We start from the raw sequence: 13,660 nt of genomic DNA, 5'->3' as shown, positions 1-13,660 counted from the left end.
TGGCGTGATCTCGGCTCACTGCAACCTCCGCCTCCCAGGTTCAAGTCCTGCCTCGGCCCCCCAAGTAGCTGGGATTACACGCGCCTGCCACCATGCCCAGCTAATTTTTGTATTTTTAGTAGAGAGGGGTTTTACCATGTTGGCCAGGCTGGTCTAGAACTCCTGACCACCTGCCTCGGCCTCCCAGAGTGCTGGGATTACAGGCATGAGCCACCGCGCCTGGCCGGAATTATTTTCTTAATTTCATCTTTGAATAGTTTGTTGCTAGAACATGGAAATATAATTAGCTTTGTATATTGCTTTTGTCTCTTGCAACATTGCTAATTCATTAGTTCTAGATTTGTGTTTGTATGGATTTCTTCCAATTTTCTACATAAAGGATTGTATCATCTGTGAATTTAAAAAGGCCTACTTCTCTTTTGCCACATGGATGCCTTTTTTATTTTTGGCCTCATTATACCGGCTAGAACCTCCAGTATAGAGCTGAACAGAAGTGGTGGAAGTACACAGTCTCACTTTGTTCGTGATCTTAGGAGGAAAGCATTCAGTCCTATACCATTAAATATGACATTAGCCCTAGGTTATTTCTAGATGCCTTTATTAGAATGAGGAAGGGCCCCTCTATCTTGTTTGTTGAGGGTTTTTATCATGAATTGGTGCTGAATTTTTTCCAATGTTTTTTCTGCATCTGTGAAGATGATCATATCAGTCTTGACTTTTATTAATATGGTATATCACATTAACTGATTTTTGAATGTTAATTCAATCTTGCATTTCTGAGATACAGGAATATTTCTGATTACAGGAATATACAGGAATATTTCTTGGGATATTGTTGGTCATGGTATATGATCCTTTTTTTATGTTGCTGACCTTGGTTTGTTAATATTTTATGAAGAATTTTGGGGCCTATGTTCATAAGGAACACTGGTCTGTAGTTTTCTCTTCTCATGTCATCTTTGGCTTTTGTATCAGGTTAATGCTGCTCTCATTGAATGAGCTTGGAAGTGTTCCTTCCTCCTCTATTTACTGAAAGAACTTGTAAGCTACTAGTATTTGTTATTTAAATATTTGATAGCATTCACTAGGGAAGTTATTTGGGCATGAGCACTTCTTTGTGGGACGATTTTTAATTACCAATTCAATTTCTTTACTTGTAGGTCTATTAAGCTTTTCTATTTTTTTTTTCTCAAGCCAGTAATTTACATCTTCCTAGGAATTTGTCTAATTCATCTGTTGTCTAATTTATATTCATAACATTCCCTTACTATCCCTTTTACTTCCATAAGGTCAGTAGTAATGTCCTCTCTTTCATTCCTGATTTTGTGTCTCTTTTTTTCTTGGCCTAGCAGAGCCATCAGGCTTTCTTGAGTCTCCTCTGCACACACACACAGACTCCATCAGCCAGGGATGTGTGGATGGCTCAGACCTGCTGTGGTCTTTGCTATACATGCCAAAGTCTCTGGCTAAACATGATATATGGAGCCTTTATATATACATATATATATATATAGAAAGAGAGAGAGAGAGAGAGACAGACAGACAGAGAGAGAGAGAGAGAGAGAATTTTTTTTGAGACAGGATCCCACTCTATGCCCCAAGCTGGGGTGCAATGTCACAATCATAGTTCACTGTAACCTCAAACTGCTAGGCTCAAGTGATCCTCCTGCCTCAACCTCCCGAGTAGCTAGGATTACAGACATGAGCCACCATGCCCAGCTAACTTTTTGAATTTTATGTAGAGATAGGGTCTCACTGTGTTGTCGAGGCTGGCTTCAAACTCCTGGCGTCAAGCAATCCTTCTGCGTCCCAAAGCACTGGAATTCTAGGTGCACGCCACCACACCCAGCTAAGCCTAATATTCTTTGAGGAATATCTTTCTCCTTACTATAGCTGGAGGCCTGTTAGCTTCAACTTCCAATCCAGATTGATATGATTAAAGGAACCCTTAAAGGAGCTATATGGTTCTAAAAGAACCCTAAATGTATATTACACCAGGATACCTCCTACCACAGGCAGCAATGGCCATGACAGAAAGACGCAGAAAACCCTACTAGTTAATATCTGCATTACCTTTTGCCTAGTGAACCAAGAGAGATCTGGGGAAATGACCAGCCGTACTAACGCTCCCTTTGTTTCAAAATAGCCCACACAGCTGCATTTTGCAGGTGGTGAACAGCTTTTACTACTTTTAGTTGAGACAGCTCTAAGCTGAGGAAATGGGCATGAACTACAGTTCCCCATAGAACCCACTTCACTTCCTCAGAAACAGCCCTCTATCCTGGGCCAAAGATGCCTGCACTGGCATCCATGCAGATTTGCACAATCACCATCCCCTCACCCTCAGAAAGTCTGTTCTCACTCAGAGAGGACGTAACTTTGAGTGCTAGGACCTAGCTTGCTAGATAACAGCCGTGGCCAGCTGAGGAGTCATTTATCAATTTTTTTTCATTATTATCCTTTAAGTTCTGGGACACATGTGCAGAACGTGCAAGTTTGTTATGTAGGTATACATGTACGATGGTGTTTGCTGCACCTACCAACCCATCATCTACATTAGGTATTTGTCCTAATGCTATCCCTCCCCTAGCCCCCGATCCCCAACAGGCCCCAGTGTGTGATATTCCCCTCTCTGTGTCCATGTGTTCTCATCGTTCAACTCCCACTTATGAGTGAGAACATGCGATGTTTGGTTTATTAATCTTAAAAATTGATACTATATCTTGGCTATAAATAATTATGTTTGAAAACAATAAAATATGAATCAGAAGATGCAGATCAAATTCATAAATGCTAAATGAAGTGATGGCACAGAGAAGCGGAGAGGAATGGAATTGAGGTGATGATTCAAGGGGACATTAGCTTTATCCATAATGTTTTATATTCATAAATGAAAAGACTAGGAGAAAATAAGACAAATGTTAACAATTAATAATTCTTGATGTTGGAAATAAGTGTTTGCTAAACTTTTCCAAATATTTTTCAATAAGTTTAACTCAAAATCATTTTTAATTAATCAATAAATTTGAATGTGTTCAGATTTTTTTTTTATTTTTTATTTTAACAGACAGGGTCTCACTATGTTGCCAGGCTATTTACGGCTTTGAATAGCCACTACAGATTCAAATTCCTGGGCTCAAGGGATTCTCTTGCCCAAGCCTCCAGAGTAACTGGGACAACAGGTGCACATCACTGTGCCCAGGTTTGCATGTGTTGGGGGCAGGGGTGTTCAGATTTTAAGCAAGAAATGGAGATGCCCCTTCAGACTCCACAATTTAGCTTTTCTCAAAGCAAGAGAAGACCTTGAGCTTCTTCCTTCTTGATCTTTCCTGATAGAGCAATGGAGAGACTGGAACAACTGTCTCCAATACATTCGCTGCCTTGGTGTTTTGAAAATAATTAGCCATTGGGTTCTGGAAGTGAGTGCCACCTGCAAATGAGGAAAATATTGAGAACTTCTTTCTTGTTCGTGATGGCCCTAACACTTCATTGAGTCCTCTCTTAAGATGGCATCTTTCACTCCCCATCTCAGGCCAGAGCTCTTGCTGCTCCTGCTAAAGGAGGAGGACATACACACACGTGCATACTCATAGATATCAATGTGTGTGTTACATATATAATGTGTGCCTGTCAACTTGGTCTTCATGTCAAATGTACTGAGGATCAGTCAAAATGTCTGAGAACCACTATACTAAGGAACTCAAACATAAAAGGCCAAATCAGAAATCATTATCTCATTCACTTTCTTCTCTCTAAACTTTCAAAACATTTCCTCTTGCATTTTCTCTATCTCAGTAAACAGTACTACCATCCAACCCAATTGCTTAAACCAAAGACCAGAAGTCATCTTGGCTCTTTACTTCAACCTTTAAATCCCAGCCATCAATCACAGAATAGATAATAGTGTGCATCACAAGTCTTGATTTGTAAAATCTGTGTTTTGGATACATACATACACATATACACACACAATATACACATCAAATTGCAATATGAAACTGATTTGTCCTCTTTTCCTAAATAGGAAGAAATGTTACAAAGAGATGGGCTTTACATTTTATCCTCTGTAAGGAGCTTGGAAACTTCTGGTATCCATAGACTCTCTCGCTCTCCTTTTTTGTATTTTTACATGTTTGGTATCCTCTTCATTTTTGTCACCTTTCCTTTTCTATGGCTAAGAAATCTGCTCCTTTTGTGAGAAATATTTGGTGGAAGGTAGAAGAAAAGAGAGAACATGGAAGGTTTGAATATTTGTCCCCTCCAAAACTCATGACTCTAATCGCTAAGATTATTTCAAACATCTACTTACAGATATTGTTACAGTAGGTAGCTAGTCAGGGGACACACACACACACACACACACACACACACAACCCCCAGGAATGTTGGGTGGCCATCAGGTAACGGTCAGGCGGTTGTTAACTGCCCCTCTACAGTAATAATTGGTCACAGCCGGCACCAGTGAAAGGCAGTCTCATAATAGATAACACCTGAAACTGGTGATCAGCAGTTTCCCGATAAGCTCTCAGGAGTTAGGTAAGCGGGGAGAAAGAAGTAATTTAAGACCCCAGAAGTATGCCAACATATAAAACCGCAGGTCAAAAGGTCAAACCACACACTTGCCTTTCAGGTCGCCTGCAGGCCCTCTTCCAAGTGTACTTTCCTTCCTTTCATTCCTGTTCTAAGGCTTTTTAATAAACTTTCACTCCTGCTCAAAAACTTGCCCCAGTCTCTCCTTCTGCATTAGCCTCCTCAGTCAAATCCCTTCTTCTAAGGAGGCGAGAATTGAGGTTGCTGCAGACCTGTACAGATACAGATATGTTCTGCCAGTAACAATATGAGCCAAGGCAATCCCTAATGCAAGTCTTGGAATCGTGAATCGACATCATGTTCTTACTTCACTGACCTAGTGTTTCCTCTTAGGGAGTTCAGCTTGACTACCAAGTAATCTAACACTCATGAAAAGAGCCAATAAAAATAAGATGAAAATGCATCATCTCACTGTAACCAATGTCCATTCCCTAGAGGGGGAAATCTCTCAGGTAGACCAGAGAAACCATATAAAGCCACATGGTTTTTATTTGCCACATAATGGGGCACAGGACAGTGATTGCAGCTTCTTTATGTCTCTCATAGCTCCAAGCACAACCACCAGCAACCAACAAATAAGTTTTAATAATAATAATGTTATATCTGAAAGCAATACATACTCTAACAGTACCCATTAAAAGTAGCTTGTAAACCATTTCTTGAAATTGCTTTCTACCCAGTTTCAAACATGACTCTATTAAGCCATTAAATAAAACAGAAGAGACTGAGTCATAAAACGAGAATAGGGAATATGTCAAAGAAGGTTAGAGGCTAAATTTATAATATCTAAATTTTCTTAAGGAAGCAAGTGATAAAAATTTTACTGCTTCCTTTCGGCGAGGACCGCCACCTTCCAGTAATTCGCCAAAATAACAAACACCAAGGGAAAGAGGAGAGGCACCTGATATATGTTCTCCAGGCCTTTTAGAAAACATGGAGTTGTTCTTTTGGCCACGTATATGCGAATCTACAGGATGATACTGTAGACATCAAGGGAACAGGCACCAAAAAGCAATGCCCCACAAGTGTCACCATGGCTAAACTGAAAGAGTCTACGGTGTTACCCAGCATACTGTTGGCACTGTTTTAAACAAGTTAAGGGCAAGATTCTTGCCAAGAGAATTAATGTGTGTATTGAGCATATTAAGCACTCTAAGAGCCAAAATCGCTTCCTGAAATGGGTGAAGGAAAATGATCAGTAAAAGAAAGAAGCCAAAGAGAAAGGTACCTGGGTTCAACTGAAGCGCCAGCCTGCTGCACCCAGAGAAGCACACCTTGTGAGAACCAATGGGAAGGAGCCTGAGCTGCCGGAATCTATTCCCTACGAATTCATGGCATAATAGGTGGGGAAAAAAAAAAAAAAAAAAAACCTCTGGACTGCAAAAAAAAAAAAAAAAATTTACTAAGCAAAACCCTTAAGTTACATAAAATATTCTCTGGTTGGAATCACATTTTCTCCAACAGCAATTCCTTATCTCAAGGGAGTGATAAGATTATTTGAAATATTTTGACAAGGGAAATAGAAAAATTGAAAATAATTGAGGAGGCCAGGCATGGTGGCTCACACCTGTAATCCCAGCACTTTGGGAGGCCGAGGCAGGTGGATCACCTGAGGTCAGGAGTTAGAGACCAGCCTGCCTAACGTGGTAAAACCCCGTCTCCACTAAAAATACAAAAAGATTAGCCTGGCCTTGTGGCAGGTGCCTGTAATCCCAGTTACTTGGGAGGCTGAGGCAGGAGAATTGTTTGAACCCAGGAGTCAGAGGTTGGAGTGAGCTGACCTGTGACATTGCACTCCAGCCTGGGCGACCAAGAGAGACTCCGTCTCAAAAAAAAAAAAAAAAGAAAAAAGAAAACAATTGAAGAGAACTTAAGTGACAAACAAGAATGAAAAAGACTTCACTATTTTACAGTTTCAGGGAGAGTAACTGGGTTTATCATATTTGAATCTAAAATGTATCTTAAGCCCATAGATGAAATCAAGGTCATTGGTATTTAAAACTTTTTCTTTTCATATGTTGGATATTTTTTTAAAGATGTGATTTGAGTCAGCAGCCTACTTCTTGCAACAATATTTTTAGATTCTCTTCAGTTATTTAATCTGAAAGGCTTTTTTAAAAAATTATTTTTAATTTTTTTTGAGACGGAGTCTCACTCTGTCACCTAGGCTGGAGTGCAGTGGTGCGATCTTGGCTCACTGCAACTTCTGCCCCTCGGTTTCAAGTGATTCTCCTGCCTCAGCCTCCCGAGTAGCTGGGACTACAGGCATATGCACAGCTAATTTTTGTATTTTTAGTAGAAATGGGGTTTCACTATGTTGGCCAGGCTGGTCTTGAACTCCTGACCTCAGGTGATCCACCCACCTCGGCCTCCCAAAGTGCTGGGATTACAGGCGTGAGCCACAGTGCCCAGCTGAAAGGCTTTTAATATACTAAAAGAATCCATAAAATTCTGATGTTAGTAACTTTTAAAGAAATATTCAGAAATAGTCTCAAGAGGATAAAACTAACATAGGAAATGCATTTCCTCTTAAAAGCAAATGAGAAATAGGAAATATAAATGCAATAGAAAAATGAGTTTGAAATCTTACAATATTTCAGAATTAAACCCAGATATATAGGAAAGATGAGTCATTTTAAGAATTGCTCCTTTGAAATCTCAAGGCTGACCAGGCATGGTAGTTCATGCCTATAATTTCAGCACTTTGGGAGGCCGACACAGAAGGATTGCTGAAGCCCGTGAGTTTGAGACCAAACTGGGCAATATAATAAGACCTAGTCTCTATTTTAAAAAATAAATAGGCCGGGCATGAAGGCTCACACCTGTAATCCCAATATTTTGGGAGACCAAGGCAGGTGGATCACTTGAGGTCAGGAGTTCAAGACCAGCCTGGCCAACATGGCAAAACCCCATCTCTACTAAAAATATGAAAATTAGTCAGGAATGATGGGGGGCACCTGTAATCCCAGCTACTCAGGAGACTGAGGTGGGAGAATCTCTTGAACCCGGGAGGCAGAGGTTGCAGTGAGCTGAGATCGTGCCACTCCAGCCTGGGCGACAGAGTGAGACTCTGTCTAAAAAAAATTAATTAATTAAAAATTAAATAAATAAAAAGAAAAATAACAAAAAAAAACAGTAAAATGAAGTAAAATATATACAAAATCTATATATTTTGTATTTAGGACCAAGTTTCTTCTTGCATGACCCCTCCACCAAAAGAAAGCAAAGCAGGAAAAGAAGAATAATTAAGTTTCAGCTTAAGTTGAAATGCCACCTAAATAGGATACTGGATTTTTTTTGTGAATGTGAAAAGAAACAAGAATATAAGAATTACTACAATTTTTAATTCTATTGAACCGTTGACTCAAGTCAAGGTGATAACACTATTAATCTCCATCTCTTTAATGTTCCTAGGATGAAGAATTGTGTTAGACTTCAATTCAATGGATGTATGTTTCGGGTTCTTGTCTGAAAACTTTAGGAAAAATTACAGTTGGCTTACTCTCAAATGAACTCTCCATTAATATGGAATTTTATAAAATAAAATCTGTTGTTGTTGGAAGACCACTGAAAGAAAATTCACATCTTTACTCAAGACCCATTCACTATTAGCAATAAAATATAAAACAGTCATTCCAGTTATTAGTACCTGTTTTCAGTAGTCATATTTAGGGGCTTGTCAAATTATAATGTGATGAATTTCCTTTAAAATGTTCTTAGATTTTACAAGTTGTGTGTTACTGAACAGTTCTATTATTTCCAATATATTGAAATGTATATTAAAGTTCAGTGGTTTTTTTGCTGTTGTTGAATCATTTTGGCTCAACTTGTCAAAATTTGAAGGCCTTATGATTTGTTTCAATTCCAAGAAGGCTTTCAAATATCTATATTAATCTTGTAAAATTAATTTTCGTCTTAACAGGAAGTCTTATTTTTTAGTACCTAGAATTAATTAACTTGAACTTACATGATCCTGTGGAATTTAAAATCTGACAAACCATGGACGTCAGTCGTAAGGTTAGGAATTTAATTACAAAGTAGCTGGCACCTAGAAGGCACTCAAAAAATACTTGTTGAAGGAGTACATGGAATGCAGAGGAGTATCTCCTTTCTAGTAAAAGCGCGATATAACTTTGTGTTGCAGCCAATAAATGCTGTACTAGAAAATTTATAAGAATATCCAGATTCAAATTTTATTGTCAGCCACAAGTGATATCAACTTCCATAGATTGTGTAAAAAAGAGACAGAGTTTCATTAAAGGTATTCATATACTCTCTGATAGGTTTTATGAGACATTTAGCCCCAAAGTGAGAAGATTTAGCTGCCTTTGAGACAGTAGTCAATAGCAGCCGTTGTTATTGGCGTTTCTTACTCTTTAGTGTAAAGAAAGAGGAAAGGTGAGAAATTAAGAATTTCTATCAGGCAGTGGCTCATGCCTGTGATCCCAGCATTTTGGGAGGCTGAGGTAGGAGGATTGCTTGAGCCCAGGAGTTTGAGATCAGCCTGGGCAACATAGCGAGTACATTAGTCCATTCTCACACTGTTACAAAGAAATACCCAAGACTGGGTAATTTATAAAGGAAAGAGGTTTAATTGACTCACAGTTCTACATTGCTAGGGACACCTCAGGAAACTTACAATCATGGCGGGCGGCAAAGGAGAAGTAGGCACTTCTTCACAAGGCAGACGGATGGAGTGAGTGCAAGCAGGGGAAATGCCAGATGCTTATACAACCATCAGATCTCATGAGCCTCACTCACTATCAGGAGAACAGCACAGGGGAAACTGCCCCCATGAGTCGATCACCTCCACGTGATCCCGCCCTTGACATATAGGGATTATGGGGATTACAATTAGAGGTGAGATTTGGGTGGGGACACAGAGCCAAACCATATCAGCAAGATTCCATCTCTACAAAAAATAAAAAGATTAGCCAGGTATGGTGGTCCCAGCCTGTAGTCCCAGCTGAGAGGGAGGCTGAGATGCGAGGATCACTTGAGTCCAGGTGGTCGAGGCTGCAGTGAGCAGAGATGGCACCACTGCACTCCAGCCTGAGTGACAGAGCGAGACCCTGTCTCAAAAAAAAAAAAAAAAAAAAAAAAAAGATTTTCTACCAAATGTGAATACTCTCCCCTCTAAAAGCTCTGAGACTTCCTAGAAAAGTTGTCAATAATTAGAGTCCAATCAATCACAGGCTGCAGAACAGAAGAAGAATCAACACTAAGATTTCCAGGTGAAGAAAGTGATGCTCATTACAGTGCTTTCCAAGAAAATAAATAGTTTTACTGCCCTGTACCTGCAAGGGAGATACTAATTTGTCTCCAATTCATCACCTAATGCACTATAATCATTCAGTCAATATCAGTCAAGATATTGTATTGGCCAATATGTAACAATTTCAGGGTCAGTTTGCCAAGTCAGTGTTGCTGAACTTAGACTTACTCACACTATATCAGACAGTTTCTATGAAAATCAGGCTTAATCAATACATGGTAAATCAATTTACAGCTATATAAATCTATAAAATGTATCAAAGTAAATATCAGGTATACAGCTATTATTCCAGAGCTGGGAAAAAGAAGTTATCATGTATATAAATTCACAGAGTGATAATTCTAGTAACAGGACTTTAATACACAAACATGAGGCTTTCCCATAACTGTTAGCTGAAGTTGTTTCATGGAAGTAGCAGTGTCTACACTCAGACATTCTCGTCAGACATACAGCTAGCCACACCAGAGAAAATGAAGAGATACGAGAGTGGGGCGGTAGGATATACCATAAAAGTACTTCATAGAAGAGTCTGAGCTTACTCTGGCTTGGGAGGCTGCCCGAAGAAAATTATTTTAAAAACGAAAGGAAAGAAAAAGTACTTTATAGAAAAAATATAATAAAACAAAACTTACAACTCTAAAGAATCAGGCTAGGCACAGTGACTCATGCCTGTAATCCCAGCAGTTTTGGAGGCAGAGGCAGGCGGATCACTGGAGGTCAAGAGTTCAAGACCAGCTTGGCCAACATGACAAAATCCTGTCTCTACTAAAAATACAAAAATTAGCTGGGCATGGTGGCACATGCCTGTAATACCAGCTACTCAGGAGGCTGAGGCAGGAGAATGGCTTGAACATGGGAGGCAAAGGATGTAGTGAGCTGAGATCACACCACTGCACTCCAGCCTGGTCAACAAGAGTGAAACTCTGTCTCAAAAAAAAAAAAAAAAAAAAGAATCAGACATTTGAATTCATAAAATAGCATCAGATACTAATTCTTTAAATAAAAATAGAGAAAAATAATAGGTTTGGAAGAGATCTTAAAGGAATATCTCTTCCCTCTATTCTCCAACTTTCTGGTAGGAAAAGAACCTATGCTATCTTCACAGATTTAAAAAGCAAAAAATGAGATGCAAATTTATAGAGACAGATAATAGAAGTTAAAATATTATGATATAAAATTTATCATTGTAACCATTTTGAAGTGTACAGTTGGGTGGCGTTAAGTCATATTCACATGGTGCAACCATCGCTATCATCTATCTCCAGAACTTTTCTCATCTTCTCAGACTTCTGGCCTTCCTGCGTTGGTTTCCGAAAGTGCTGCGATTACAGGCATGAGCCATTGCACCCAGCCAAAAAAATGTTAAGAGAAAAAACAAGGAACTATTGATTCATCTGCATTCCAATTGCCACTGCCCAGGTGGAACAATTCTGACCTGTAACCCACCTAACTCACCACTTCTGCCTGGAAAGCTCACAGGTTTTCCAATTCCTCCAGAACCAAATAAAAAATCCTTAGATTGTCTCAAGGTTAACATGGGGTAAGCCACCAGTGCTCTTCCAACTGCTCCCTGGAAGGAGTGATAGATAAGGAAGGAGTGATAGATAAGGAAGGAGTGATAGATAAGGAAGGAGTGATAGATAAGGAAGACCACATGGCAAAATCTGAGAGACGTTTCCAGTAAATGCAATGTGTTGCGACACTAACAGTAAACACATTCATAGGCCAGGGATGGTAGCTCATTCCTCTAGTCCGAGCACTTGAGAAGGCTGAGGCAGGAGGATTGCTTGAACCCAGGAGTTTGAGGCTGCAGTGAGCCATGATGACACCATTACACTCCAGCCTGGGCAACAGAGTGAAACTCTTGTCGAAAGAAGGAAGGAAGGAAGGAAGGAAGGAAGGAAGGAAGGAAGGAAGGAAGGAAGGAAGGAAGGAAGGAAGGGAGGGAGGGAGGGAGGGAGGGAGGGAGGGAGGGAGGGAGGGAGGGAGGGAGGGAGGCAGGGACGGAGGGAGGCAGGGAGGCAGGGAGGAAAGGAAGGAAGGAAGGAAAGGAAGGAAGGAAGGAAAGGAAAGAAAGGAAAGAGAAGAAAGAGAAGAAAGAGAGAAAGAAAGAGAAGGAAGGAAGGAAGGAAGGAAGGAAGGAAGGAAGGAAGGAAGGAAGGAAGGAAGGAAGGAAGGAAGGATGGATGGAAGGAAGGGAGAAAGGAAGAGAAAGGAAAAGAAAGGAAAAGGAAACCCACATTCCTAATGATACTCACTCGGCCCTTGAACCATGGACAGCCACAAGGAGCTTACTTATCCTCATTCTGACCAAGCATCTAGGCAGAAGTCCTACTAGTATAGAGAGGCTGGCTTGATCTAAACTGATCTAAACCAACGTTTTACCTTACTACCCCCAACGCCCACCTGCCTCTTTCTGTAACCATTCAGTGACAACCACCAGGACTTGATGTATTCACTGCCTAGCCCAGGGGCATCTTGGGAGGTGAGCATCCTGTCAGGCAGTGCCCCCAGAACAGTACATGCTGGAAGAAAAGCCTCCCTACGCACCCCGTGTGACAGACAGAAAGGGAACTGCCGGCTCACTGGGAGAGCTGGTTACACAAGCAGGAGGAAGTCAGCCTTCTGTGACTCCACTGCCCTCTGCAGAAGCTTGCATTTGTCTAGGCAGGTTCTTGGACTGGTTTTGCAGTCAGGAAATCCCAGAATGAAAACAGGAAAAAAGTTTTGCTTCTTTCAGAAAGCCCACTAAGGGCCAGGTGTGGTGGCTCATGCCTGTAATCCCAGCACTTTGAGAGGCCAGGGTGGGAGGACTGTTTGAGGCCAGGAGTACAAGACCAGCCTGGGCAACATAGCAAGACCCCCATCTCTAAAAAAATTTTTTTATTTTTATTTTTTAAATGATAAAAGATAGTTAATTTCAAAGAGGGCTTGTGAGGCTGTGAAACCAAGAGCTCTTAACACTGTGACCAAAGATGGAAGTTCTCTATAGGATGCCATAGCATTCGATGGTGCTATGTTTTCTTGAGGAGATATAAGAAAAAAGAAAAAGAAAAAAAATGATAAAAGAGAACTCACTAGGCACCAGAAATTGCTCTGGGGAGAGTGCAGATCAGCCTCCACCCAGTTGTCTCTCAGCCTGAGCGGGGACATCTCACACCTCCTCTACAGTGGGAGAGAACAGTCCACATATCTGCCCAGTGACAATCCCAGGCCTTGAAAGAGCTCACTGCTTCACGGAGGAGTGAAAACAGACTTCATATATCCTAGGAAAGACGCTGCAACTTAAGGGAAAGGGAGCGTTGTCCTGAGATCTTAGAGAGAAAACACTGCTGTGAAATGTTTTGATATCAGAGCAGAGAAAAATTTTAGAAAATATCCACAAGGTATGGAGCAACGTACAAGAGATAAGGAAATTGTACCAACAGAGAGTTCCAGAGATCTGCAGTGTTCCCTCGAGCCTTTGCAAAGTATTGCTTTCCACAGTCTTAGGAGGAAGCTACGTGAATCCAGGAAAGAGCCCCTAGAAAGATGTGGATGAGCAAATCTAAAGAGTCAGAATGTATTACCTGCTGCACACAATACATGCTACAACACGGGTGGCCCCCAGAAACATTATGGCCAGTAGAAAAAGCCAGATGCAAAAGACCACATGATACAACAGGATTCCATTTACAACGAAATATCCAGAAAAAGCTAGTATTTTTTTTTTTCTCTTCTTTTGAGCCAGTGTCTCACTCTGTCAGCCAGGCTACAATGGTGCAATATTGGCTCAGCACAATCTCCACCTCCCGG

The 13,660-nt window shown here is 40.6% G+C and overlaps 1 non-coding gene across 1 annotated transcript; it reads left to right on the top strand.

Annotated features, from left to right (window-relative positions):
* The first annotated feature begins 12,777 nt into the window (after positions 1–12,777).
* On the top strand, positions 12,778–12,905 carry LOC114676591 (small nucleolar RNA SNORA25). The gene has a single exon (XR_003727642.1). It is a non-coding gene; the product is annotated as a small nucleolar RNA SNORA25 (small nucleolar RNA).
* Positions 12,906–13,660: the final 755 nt, after the last annotated feature.

The sequence above is a fragment of the Macaca mulatta genome, chromosome 2 (assembly GCF_049350105.2).
Source record: "Macaca mulatta isolate MMU2019108-1 chromosome 2, T2T-MMU8v2.0, whole genome shotgun sequence".
Lineage (NCBI taxonomy): Eukaryota > Metazoa > Chordata > Mammalia > Primates > Cercopithecidae > Macaca > Macaca mulatta.
The sequence above is the reverse complement of the archived record's forward strand: the minus strand, read 5'-3'. Positions and strand labels throughout refer to the sequence as shown.